The following is a 13,199-nucleotide window of genomic DNA, read 5'->3' as shown; positions in this document are numbered from 1 at the left end:
ACACTAAAGAGGCTAAACAAGTATTTGCACTACACGGTGCTGAAGTAAGTATTCAGTGTAGACATCGCCATTATAGACAGTTGCTCTTTCAGAATTCAGTGGCTTCAGCAATAAGAAAATGGTATGTCCACTAGAAGGTTCCAAAGCTAATTAAAAGGATACTACTCAGCTGCTATGTACTGCACACAGCTGTATAAAATACACCTTAAGTTTATATTGACTTCCTTGGATGAAACAACAATATCAACTTAGTATGTCTAAATATTATTCATAGTTGTTTTTATTTGAAGAATTGCTTTCACAATAGTCCCTCTTGATATAAAATTATTTGGATACTTTATAGTATTATTCCAAAGAACACTTTTCCTAGACTATGTTTGCAGTTAATTAACATTCAGTCCCAGTGAAGACCATTGCTGACACTCAGGCCTGATCCGTACTGAATAACTGAACTCTTTGTAATTGAACAGGTTGCACTGAAAACAGTTTAATTACAATCAGTTAGTGCATCTACACCTTTATGCTGAGTTAGTCTGTTTTGTAGCACATCCACACTAGTATTGTCCAAAACTATTTAACTTGTAAAGCGTGTCCCACAGTTCCCAGATCATGTCCCAGAAGCAGTGCATTCTGAGAAACTTCATAATGCACTGTGAGACAGTGCTGCAGAAGACAAACTTAACAGTTTCAACTTGTTGCATCCACACTGGCATTAAAATAGTTGCAATGAACCAATTAAGCTCTGATTGAATGATAGTCTGCTTTAACGGGTTATCAGACCACTTGCATCATTTTTGTATGCTCACCCAAAATCTTTTACAGAAAATGTTGGGTCTTTTGTCAGTTTGATTTTTGTAGTGTAGATCATGCTCCACTGTCAACACAGTAATTTTCTTAGGCATGTTTGTATTTCATAAGGAACCATACCTAATTTAGCCAGTGAGATGGAACCAGTTTAAGCACAAATAGTTCCGTGTATGCATACTATGACTGATATTTTCTCTTCTACAATGTTTCAAGTTTGCCATGCTTCTATGTTACTGCAGTTTTGTTTTATTTTCTGTTTCAATTATTTTGTCCTCTTGATACCTATTCCATAGTTCCCAGCCCAAATTTTAGGACCTGTAGATCCTGGGAGGTTTGAAAAGCAACAAGTGCTGAGTAGGACAATAGGGGGAAGAAGGAAATTAGCTAAAGCATTTCAGTCTGAATCATTTCAGTTCAATTCACACTGAACAAACTAGTATTTATCTTTAAAAAAGACTAATCCACTAGATATCTGGCATACCTGTAAACTTGTTGGTTTACTTTTGTGTGTTAACATAAGGTATTTTAGTTTTCTGTAAGGACCAAATGATTCTTAGAACACTACCTTCTCAAATGTACACAAAGCTGCTAGTCCTTAGGTTGGCTAAACAATACATAGTCTGTGGCAGATGACATTACCAGCATTTCAAAAAAATGAAATACCAAAATGTTTGAAATAAGAGTAAGTGTACAGTTGTGTGTTATTTTGCAACTTGAAATCTATATTTTGATTTAGTATTGTAGATTTTATTGTTCACACAGCTGTATAAAATACACCTTAAGTTTATATTGACTTCCTTGGATGAAACAACAATATCAACTTAGTATGTCTAAATATTATTCATAGTTGTTTTTATTTGAAGAATTGCTTCCACAATAGTCCCTCTTGATATAAAATTATTTGGAAACTTTATAGTATTATTCCAAAGAACAGTATTTTGCCTCTTGGGGTATAACAATAAAAAAAGTGGGGGATATATTCTCCATGCAAGCACTTCACTGTTAGTAATATTCAGGATAGTTATGGGAAACTATACCTGCGACACCATTATTTGCAACTATCTGAAGTCACACTTTTGGGGGGAAGGAATTGATGGGATTACTGACATGGCTGAAGTTAGTTATAAGCTTTCAGAATTGATGGCTTTTTAATATTCTATTTATGACTGTATCTAAATGACCAATAATCAGTTTGCTTCTGCAGCCCTGCCCTGAGAATGGTGTAACATTGTTACACTAGGGCTGTGTTTTGTTTTGTTTTCTTTTTCTAACTATTGTAAGTGCTATTACAGGAAGTTACAGTATCCAGTGGTTCTGTGACATTGTATTTATACTGCATAGCATTCATACACACCCTGACTGTAAATTTATCTATAAATAAATACTGACTGTAACTTCCTAAATTTCTATCTCTATCTGTATCTATCTCTAATGACAGATAGTTCCCTTCTGCCTTTCTGCTCTCCTGCTGTCCTATGGACAAAACTATGAACTGGGGCTTCTTCCAATTTGTTTTAGATCCTAGAATGAAATAAAAACTGTGTCGACATTGGCAAGATATGCTAAGAATGTACCCTCTTAAGCAGGTATTTAGCTTCCCCTTAGGTAAAATACTAACGGCGTGAGCGCCTGCAAGGGAATATAGAATGATATCAGGGGAGCTTGAGGAAGCTGGCATATCGTTTTCTCTTGTGCCCACTAGATGGCATGTATAGGTTTCCGAATACCTTAAAGTATGCGTGCTCTGGCACATTTGATTCTTTGTCACACTTTAACTAACTGCTCGGCATTGAAGCGGAGTTAATTAACTGTCTTGTGACAATTACAACTTTCAAAGTTCAGAACGTTAGAAAATGGAGTAGGTGAGAAGGGAATGGCTGGTTTCCCCTTCGCAGCTGCTGCTAATGCCGGAAAATAGGCATTCTAACTTCATATTAAAAATACGAATACCAATTATCATAAGAAACAGCCGCGAGACTGTTTTGTTTCGGTGTTAGTACAGTAAACTCTTGTAATCTGACGGTATTAGCATAATCTTCAAAAATGCATTTACAATCTCCAGGGTCCTTTCTTGTGAGACTCTTAAGAACAAAATTGTTCTAGTATTGTCGTATCCTTTGGGAAGTCTGTCTTTAAGGTTTGAGGGGTTCAGAACCGGGTCCTGTTTTTGTAGAGGTGCAATTTCTGTATTAAAAGGGGGGCAAGCACGCGCTGAAGATTTGAATAGTCAGTTACTACACACGGCTTGTTTATTAAACGAAAAAGGGGGGGGGATATAATTCACGTTGAAGTTTCCTTTCCCTCAAATTTGATTTAATGCTCTAACTTGAATGTGAAATATTCTGGGGACTGGAATTGATTTCGAATTATTTGATTCTCTTAGCCTGAAATCTATGACTCCATTGTGTGGCTGTCCGGGGCTCTGGAAATGAACAACCCAAACCCCAGGTTGCAGAAGTGTTCATTGCAGAGAAGGGTGTGTTCTGCAAATACAAACAGCACCCACAGATAGTTGCCAAGGGCACCTAATACATCTTTGCATTACACCTTGAACCAGTCTGCTCCTATCACCTGGATTTTATTGCACGTACCATAAATGATTGTAAAGCCTGCAAATCTTTCATGGACCGTGGCAATTAATAAGTAAGGGACCTTTGCAGAAAACAGCGTTTCTAATGTAGTACTTGAACACAGCTCAAAGCGGTTTAGGGGCTGCATAATCTTCCGATTTATAGTCTAAAAGGTTTACCTCATTTGCACACACAGCCTAGATTTAATTCTTTTCTGGGTAAGAAAACACAAAAAGGCTTGTATCAGGATATCAGGTGCTTTGGAATCAGCAAAACTGAACGCCCAAACGAACCTACTAGGTTAGACAAGGTTTTCTATTTATGGTTTCAGTAACTAAACAAAAACAGTTGTCTCTTTGAACCGGTTTGGTCCTGAACATTTCCTGTATTGCACTTTTCCAGCCAGCGGCAATCCGTGACCTAGGTGGCTGCGGTTCTTTGTCGCCCGTTTACACAGCGCTTTGGGCTCCTTTCGCAGCTCTTGCATGCTAACAAATAGTAGGGGCTCCTGTGACGACTTCCAAGGTTTTGCATGAGAAGCTCGTACGTGGGGCATACACAGTGGCCAGCCCCGAGGAATGATTTCCAAGGGATGGCTCGGTAACAGGAAAAAACAGCCCGGGGGGAGGAAAGATCGGTGCACCGACAATCCTTCACCTGCAGATCCTGGAGTTAAAACAAAGGAGACTGCTAAGCACAGCACCCACACAAAGGCTAGTCGGGTCAGGGGCAGACCGATAGGGGAGCGTCCTGCTCGCCTGCCGCCTTTCTGATGAGCCCAGGAAGCTCCCCTGGCGGTGGGGGAGCGCTTGTGTGGGCAGGAAAAGAAAGGATCGTTTTCAAACGGTGGATGGCAGCCGCCCTGTGGAGGGGCGATCAGCTGGTGATGGACAGAGGCTGCCGGGGAGCTGCGCAGGATTCCCGGCTCGCCTACAGGTGTCCACACCTAGAGCCCCCAGCAACAGGGCGTTTGGGGCATTCGCCAAGTTCGCGCGGTGGGGCTCTGCTGCGAGGAGTCCGACCTGGGAATAGTCGTTAGCTTCTGTACCACAGCGAAGGGCTCCTGGGGCTTTGCCCCGTATCTTCAGTCCGACCCCCCAGCCGTGTGAGAGACACTGGGGGAGGGGAGCGATCATGGTTTCCACTGGAGAGGACAGATCTAGCGGGCCACGTCGTGCCAGCATCACTTTTATTTTCCTATTGTTACCACAATTGCCCTCCCCACGCACTCTTCTCCAAAATCGACATAAGTACAAGACGCAGGTGTCTGGCCTTTGAGTCTAGAACAGCTCCGATTTCCAGGCGCTTTTGCGAGCCCAGTGATTTTCTTTTGAAAGTGACACGTGAACATAGCTTATAAAACTCAGCAGCGTGGACAGCAAGACTAACGCCAAGATGCCCCCTTCTCCGTACAGCTTCTTTAGGAACTGGTAACGAAAATGGGCAGAAAACCATAAAACTGCTCTAAGAAGAAACTAAAGTGGAAAAGAAAATCATGAGTGACATTAAGTTGAAATCAAACGTGGCCTTGCGTGTCCAAAATATTTACTACGCACAAATATTCACATCATATCAAAAACATACCATCTTGTGTTCTACAAGACATTTAGTTTTGTTACAACGTAGCAGACACTCCTCCTCCGCACGAGAGAGTAATTACTGCCGAAGTTTGTATCCTCTGAAATGTTTCGATTCACTTACAACTTCGGAACAAGTATTAGGTCAATTTGCGTCTCTTTATGTGATAAAATTAGCCTCTGATGAGAGGACAGAAAACAAATTATGCCCACTCGCTCTATTCAAATAAGTGACCATTATTAGCTGGCACCAAAAGACTGGCTTAGTTTATCAGATGTCAGTAGCAAATACCTCGCAAAAGGGACACCTGCCTTTGCAAATTACCACAAACTACATTTAAGCCATCAGCACCTTCGTTTATTTCATTGTTAACATTACCCTGACATTCAGAAGCCCTAGCATTTTGTCTGCGGAAGGACATGGACTGCATACGCCATCCTAAAATCTTCCAGACTGAGTTTTATTGGCCTTTTAAAAATACCCTTTAAAATGGCTTTTAAGTTCTTAGGAGCTATTTACAGCTTCCTTGCCGCATATCTGGATAATTATTTGTTTTTAACAATGTTTCCTAACTAATAAAATTGTCATGTAAAGTCCAAACGCATTCAAAGTAAACGTGGAATGCCACTAATATTTTGAGTCAGGATTTTCATGCAGAATGATATAAATGAACAATTAGTAATCAGAACGAGATAAAAAGGCGTGTCGCGATCCAAACAGTGAGAAAATAGAGCAAACTTGCCGATTTCCTCAGTAGGTAAACTAATGATCCTTGATCGCATTAAAATATTAGAGAAGGAGAAGGGAAGTAACCGTATTTTCACTCTTTTGCTTGAAACTGTGTTTTCGCTGTTGTGATACAGTGCCATTAAATCGCTGGTGTGTTCATATCTAATGTGATGGGAAACAGAAGTGCTAAAAAAATACAAGGTAAAGGAACGCCCTGAGTTTTCCTCTGTTTGGAAGATCTCTTCCTTCCCTCTCTCCCCCACTCCAGGAACTCAATAAGACCTCTTTCTTGCCCGGTATCAACTTGTCAAACCCCGTTTTCAGTCGCACCAGTTCCAAATAACGATATAGTAAATCTCTGATATTTTGCATCAAGATTTTTATGTGTATCTTCTGGATGTCAACGCGGCCGTAATACACGTGCTTGAAAGAAGAATTTGTTTCCAGTACAGGCTAGCCGTTAATTATTATTTGAAATCTACAAATTTGCAATCTCGCAGAACAATGAGTGTTGTTATTTAATGACTACTTCCTTGTGTTGTAACCTCTCCCAGGGCAAGCAATAGTTCTATCTAACTAGGACCCTTGGAACAGAGATATTTTCATTATAATACTTTACTGTTGTCCAAGTTCCTTTTTTAATAATCCAGTTTGTTCGAAAAAGGATGCATTCCAAAAGAGATTCAATCAAATATAGAGAAGTAACCCGAGAGAACTTCTAATTCAAGAGAGAAAGATCCAGGTCTTTGATCTACAGGTTATTCTTACGGCAGAACCATGGGCGGGGGGGGGAGGGGGGGGAGTGTAAGAAGATTAAATGACTATGCACGAGGTTAGTAACATCTTTGACTTATTCTGATTGTTTTCGACGGTCACACTATTATTTAGGAGTTTGGATCTGCGAGCGTTTGTCTGCTCTATAAAAATCACATCGGTGGCTTCAAAAAGCACCGTAGAGAGCATTGTAGAGAGAACCTTCAGCTGATGTCTTGGGCCCCAGTGATAAAACAAACTATGAATGTTCTCTTGGCACGCCAGGGTTGCTAGGCAGAATTTTTTTAAAAAGTATTTATTTCCGTGCAAACAAACATTTCAGGGAGCAAATATCTCGAAAGGACTGATAAGTTATTTGCGCGTTGGGCTACATCACCCTTTCTCTTCACTGAGGTCCTCGAGGCAGCACCTTTGCCAAAAGGGGAAAAACTTCAATTTCCCATATGGAAATGATGAAAGTGACAGCTGCGATCCATCCCTCTTCTACATGCTGGGCATGCTGCTGCCCCACCTGTCCCGGCTCTCCAGTTTAGAGGGATCCCGAAGCCACGGTGAGGAGTCCTGCTCTGCCTTTGCCCTGCCAGCTCAGCAGCAGAAAGCTGGTTTAGCACCCCTTTCGGCACTGCTGCACTGATCTGAGTGATTGGCTGCTGAGCGTGTGCGGAGGGGCAAAGACTCGCCTTCGAGTCTCGAGGATGGCCTTTAAACCTAGTCACCTAATCGCTTTCTCGCCCACAACGTGGCTAGCTGGCGTGGCGGGAGTTTTAGCTGAGCCAGTGGGATGAATGGCTGAGGTGTGTGTGGAGAAACGTTCTCTCAAAACAATAGAGCCGCTGACCCCACACCAAGCCTGCAGGGCTACCCCTCGCTCCAGAGAGGCAAGCCGAAGCTAAGCAGGTGCACTGCCGGCATGCGAGCAGGGAGACTGGCCCTGCTGCTGGGGGGTTTGGTGCAGTGCTTCTAGCTTCGCTCTTGGCTTCCTGGTCAGCCGCAGTACCAGGGCCCGGCAAAGCTGCTTCCCCCTCAGGCGCCAGGGCTGAAGCGGCCCCGCCCGCGGAAAGGGCCCGGGCCGTGGGAGCAGCCGAGCCAGCAGGAGCCGCTTTCAGTTTTCCTTGAGGCTGCTGGTTACTGTTTAACATCCCCACCCACGTTTCAGTTTGTTTAGTAAATCGATCTGATGCTCGGGCTCAGCCTGGTGCCCTGTCGCCATTGAGCAAAGTTACTATTCCCCCGCTGGCGCGTATGCTAAAGGCTTTGCCAGCGACCCCAAGCCAGCTCCCGCTGCCCGAGCAGGACGGGGGGGCGAGGCCGGCTGGACAAGGGGCCCCGTGGTGGTCGGGGGGCGGGAAATGCTGCTGCCGCCGCCGCCGCCCTGACTTCTTGCCGAGCTGCGCCCCGAGAGGCGAACGAGCGGCTCTGCCCAGCAGGTAAGTTTCACTTGTGCACAGGGGCGCGCGGAGCGCCCCTCCCCCGCTGGCGCCGCGTCCCTTGCCTCGCGCAGGGCAGCCGGGTTCCCAGCCGCGCGCCCCGGGAGCCGCCGCTGGTTGGACGCGGAGCCAAGAGCAAACGCAAAAGAAAAAAAAAAGTGGGTCTGGCGGCGCGAGGGAGAACAATGGTTTCCGGAGGCGGCGGGTCACGTGCCTCTAGGCTAGCTGCAGAAATCCATGTTGGTAGGGTGCCGCCGCCGCAGGTATGCGGGGGTTGGGCCGCAGCAGGCCCATGGGGCCTTTTAGCAAAAAAGCAGAAAGCAGTGCTCCGGGATAGTGCTAGAACGGCCAAGGTATTTCCCAGACTCTACCATAGCGTTGCTCGGATAGCAAGAGGTGGGCAGTTGTATTAGTATAAAGGAAATGTGTTACCTGTCTGATTTCCTGGCAGTAACCTCGTGACCACACATGAAGTGGGCTGGTTTGTTATTGTAGGGTTGGTGATCACAAAGGCACTTGGGAATTATGTACAGCCTTTTCAGAGCATGCTAAAACACACCCATTCTTTTTAAACGGTAAAGCCATTATAGTGTGGAGCGCAGGAAAAGCAAAGAATTATCTGGAGTGCACATATAGACAGATGGTAGATCACATTTTAAGGCCTACCAGGGCTTGCACTCTAAATGACAGACGAACCTGTCTGGGGTCTATTGAAAATAGGTTCAAATATTTTTTTCAATATATACTTTGCAGTAAATATAACACCATTCTTCCAAAACTTAACCTGCCCCCCAAATAGTCTAGTAGCACCTTAAAGACTAACAGAACATGTAGATGGTATCATGAGCTTTTGTGGGTAAAACCCACTTCTTCAGATGACTGGAGAAGCTCTGGAATCTCTTGAATTTAGGACTTACTTAAAAGTCACTAGAGAAAAATATAAAGCACTAAATAATCCTATATTACTTAAAAGTACTATTTTGGATCTTATGTAACATGACCAAAAGTAATCTGTAATATTCAATTATAGCCAGATGTTGACAGAATATTATGAACAAGATATAGTTGATTTTTCTTTTTTAATGATGAGAGAAAATATTGAAAACCTTTCAAATGGTCTTTTGTAACTTAGTCCTTACTTCCCATCATTTCTTTGTCTCTGAAGGCTTGAAAGGAAAAAAAAAATTAAAAGGGCTATTCCTTGTCTGGTACTCCGTTTCCTGTCCCCTCTCTTCCTCTTTCACTGTCTTCCTCAAGGTTCATCTTATACACATACAAAAAAGCAGGTGTTAGACAAGCTCATAATACAGTTGTGTTAACTTCCATTTGAGCAACTCATACAAAGCATATAAAGTTTCTTCTACTGGCGCATTAGCACAAAGGATAACTTTACATAACATGTATTTTTAATAAGAAAATGGACATTCTGGGCCAAATTCTGCTCACAGTTATGCTGGTATAAATTCATAGTAACTAATAGACCCAAATCACTATTTTGCTTTGCTACCATTCTTTGTGCTATAAAGCCATTTTCCTAACTATACACTTAGGCATAGGAGGAATCTCCAGGTAATGGGAGTTTGCAGTATAGCAGCTCGGTGCTACCCTCCCAAAGTGACCACCGGTAAACAGAGTATGTATATGACCTGGTAATCCCTAATTACTTGACTTGTCCCTTATAGATGCTCAAAGCCAGACATAAATTAGATCAGCCCTCAGGTTGCTCTGATTTGTACTGAGAGTTAATCCGGATACTGACCAGGCGCATGGCCTATGTCTAGACTGCAAGCCTCTTTCGAAAGAGAGCGTCTAGACTGCACGCGGAACTTTCGAAAGAGCAAGCCGCTTTTTCGAAAGAAAGCACCCAGTGAGTCTGGATGCTCTCTTTTGAAGAAGCCCTATTTACATTCAAGAACGCCTTCTTTCGAAAGAAGCACTTTTGAAAGAAGGCGTTCTTCCTTGTGAAATGAGGTTTACCGCTGTCGAAAGAAAAGCCGCGTTCTTTCGATTTAATTTCGAAAGAACGCGGCTGCAGTCTAGACGCAGGTGAAGTTTTTTCGGAAAAAGGCTACTTTTCCCGAAAAAACCCCTGAGTCTGGACACAGCCATGGTGAGGATGCCTCAAGGTTGTGTAAGGACATCTTTACCGCCCATGCTTCCTCAGATCCTATACCTATCACATCCATATCTACCAAATCATACTTGATTTCAGTTGAGTTGCAGTGCATTTGCACCAGTAGGAATGAGAATTTGGATGTCAGTTTGCTTGAAATAACTTGTTCAGCATTTTGGTGAGAATATTCGTTTAGCTATAAAGCATAAACTACTTTAATCTTCTACTGACTTCGCATATATGAGCCTGATCCCATAATGGTTTGAGTACACTCAGCTCCCATTGCCTCTTTCAGGAGCCACTCAGATTTTTCCTGAAAAAGAGTGGTTCAATACATATTTTGAAGATACATAATCATATAGCCAGCATTATATGTCCCAGTAAAACCAAACTTTTTTTAAGACATCCAAAAATTATTAATACAATACCTGGCATTTTTATATAATACCTTCTGCAAAAAGGTTGTTCCGGCTGAAGGATTTCTGAGTACTCAGTAAAATATGAAAAAATCGATTATATCAAGAATAAGTATAGTATGCAGATAGTTGAGTTAAGAATCAATCACTGGTATTATATTGTCATTCTGAGCCAAATAGATTTTGCTGCGAACCTCTTTAAAGTAAAATGGACAACTGCACTCCATTTCTTAATTTCCGTACCTGTGCTTCAGACTGTATATTCCATACCCCTTTTCCCCCTCTTTCACTCTCTGCCCATAATACCGTACAGTAATGTAACTATTTCTGGCAAAGCAGCCTGTGGATCAGCTATTTGATACCTTAGTGGTTAGGCTATTCAGGGATCACACAACCTTCATTTTCTATAGTAATAAGGGCACTTTGCTAGCTAGATTTTACAGCTTATAAGGTTTTAAAGATTTTAATTTCTTTTCACTTGTTATTCAGTTGAGTAACTCAGCTGTATGGAAAGCCATCTTTTACTTTGTAAGTTAAAAAACAGGTGAAGAGATCCTCTTTATAGTAATGTTAAGGAGGGAAGTGTAGGCAAAGTTGTATATACTGTATCTTACACCACACTGCCTCATGTTGCTGTCCAATAGATAGCATTTGATGGCTACATTGTTCCACTGTTTATATGGACATTATTAGAAGATAAAGTTTGGTATTATTTTGTGGTAAATTATCACTTCATATCATAGTGATTTTTTTATCTGTTATAAGAAATCATTCCATAAGCAAATAGTATTTGTAACATAAGTTATATTAACTGAAGTACACACATTACACAGAACCTGTTTTACTTTTTTAAATTATCCTGTATTTGTGTAATGTCGGAAAGATTTGCATCAAAACCAGAAAGTGTGCTTAACAAGCAGCACATTTGATACATAAGAGATATTTTAATGCATCCTTTGATTCAATTATTTTTTCATTTTAAAATTTCAATTACAAACCCTTAAAAATTGGGTTGAAATAGTGTCTAGAATGTTATAGCTGAAATCTATCAAACTGAAAGGCTACATTTTCAAACCTTTTTCAATTGTCAATTTAAGTTAGTTGAAAATGAAAGGTCTTGGTTTCAGGATTGGGCCATTGAAACACAAGCATGCTGTTTTCATTTTGTAGCATGGCAATCTCCTGCCACATATGTATTTTTAAAAGGTTCATTCATAATTCTCCCTTCACACTTCTATTGGAAATGACAGAATTCATTATTTTGAGCTCCAGAACTATTTTTCTGCATTTCGGATGATGAATTTTATGAGATTTAGTCTACAAGATGACATGGCAGCCCACAGTCTCAGGGCTAGATCCTTCCCTCTGTGGCACACCTTTGGGAAGGATCTAGAGAGTCTTAATCCTGATCCTCTTATCCCCTTTACCTCCTCATGAAGTAACAGGGCAGGATTGCTATCTGGTATAGTACTCGGGTTTGGTAATTCACTAGAGCTTACTAACAAGCTAACAGAGGCATCAGCATCCACTAACCAGGGGTGTTTTCTGAATACTCAACCAAATATTCCTTAATCCATAGCTTTCCTGGCCAATGGGATTCCAGCAGCACAAGGCACCTGCAAATAACTTTGCTCCTACTATCTATTTCTACCCAGACAAAATTTGTCTCCAAACTTGTTTTAATTGAGAAGTCTTTATTTATATTACAAAACAGGCTCCTAAATATTTTACTGTGAGTGTGAAAATACCTGCCCAAACAAAGTGATGGATAGGGGAGGGAAAGCAGACTTATTCTTCTAAATTCCACCCACAAAATAAGCTGTGCCCAAATGAGTTGCCAAAGTGAGATACTGCTCACCGCAGAATCATAGTGCAGTCTCAGAATATGATTGTGTAGCCCCTTGCTCTACCAGGACCTCCTCAGCTTGCTCTTTTTTGGTGGGGTTGAATACAATGTTCCTTCTAATCTTTTCATCGCTGAGTAGAATAATTTTATGTGCAAAATGTGCAAATGTGCACCACCAGTAGAAACAAAAAATCTAGCTCTGCTAATCAACTGGACAGTATTTGAATCTCTCCTGAGTTGCTGCACAAGTGCACAGTGTACAGGGAAACACTGATTGAATATATTCATTGACTTGGCTAGGCTCCTTGGCCTTGGCTCATTCTTGTCTCGTTTTAGTGCCACTGCTTCCCCCTCCCCTAAGTCATCACTCCATAAACTGCAGATCTCTGATCCTCCCTCTACTTTTTTACATGATATTGGATTATCTGTTTCTGAGCTCTGCCAAAACTGCCGTCTAGATGGACAGGGACAACAAAGGAACACAGTATTCAAGTCTTTCTGATAAGCTTTTTGGTATGTCAGTATTGGTTGGTGTATATCTGCTGTTGTATTTCTTATGTGAAATATACCAAACTGTCAGCTGCATAGGGAGATTAAAGTCCTCTAGTTCAAAGAACAGGTAAAATGCGGTAGAGCAACAGTACAGATTTGCCTGCTTTACCTCAACACCAGCCTACTTCATTGTAGATCCGAAGGACTGAGGAATTCATGTCCATTGGATCATTGGCCTCTTCACTAAGGCTGCCGACAAGTATGGCATTTGTTTTTTGTGATGTGGTGATTTATATGTTTTTATACTGATTTCATCAATTCATTCCATACAGACTGCCAAACATGAATTAGATGTCAGACATTAATTTCGCTATCTCCCTGGGCTAGATTTGAACTGGCAACCTAGCAACAATCACATACACTATTTACTGCCCCATTTTAGTACTG

General features: G+C 41.8%; 1 protein-coding gene across 2 annotated transcripts in view; it reads left to right on the top strand.

The window, feature by feature from the left end:
• The first annotated feature begins 6,499 nt into the window (after nucleotides 1–6,499).
• The window catches only part of HNF4G (hepatocyte nuclear factor 4 gamma), a 98,393-nt gene continuing 91,693 nt past the window's right edge, over nucleotides 6,500–13,199 (top strand). Inside the window, exon 1 of one of the 2 annotated variants that reach the window (XM_075920496.2) lies at nucleotides 6,500–7,885. The gene's annotated coding sequence lies outside the window, so the exon portion shown is untranslated. Of the gene's footprint in view, nucleotides 7,886–7,969; nucleotides 8,149–13,199 lie in introns of those variants that run through there. The other variant, XM_075920497.2, reaches the window with a different exon arrangement.

Source organism: Pelodiscus sinensis, chromosome 2, assembly GCF_052426305.1.
Source record: "Pelodiscus sinensis isolate ZL-2025 chromosome 2, ASM5242630v1, whole genome shotgun sequence".
Taxonomy (NCBI): Eukaryota; Metazoa; Chordata; order Testudines; family Trionychidae; genus Pelodiscus; species Pelodiscus sinensis.
The sequence above is the reverse complement of the archived record's forward strand: the minus strand, read 5'-3'. Positions and strand labels throughout refer to the sequence as shown.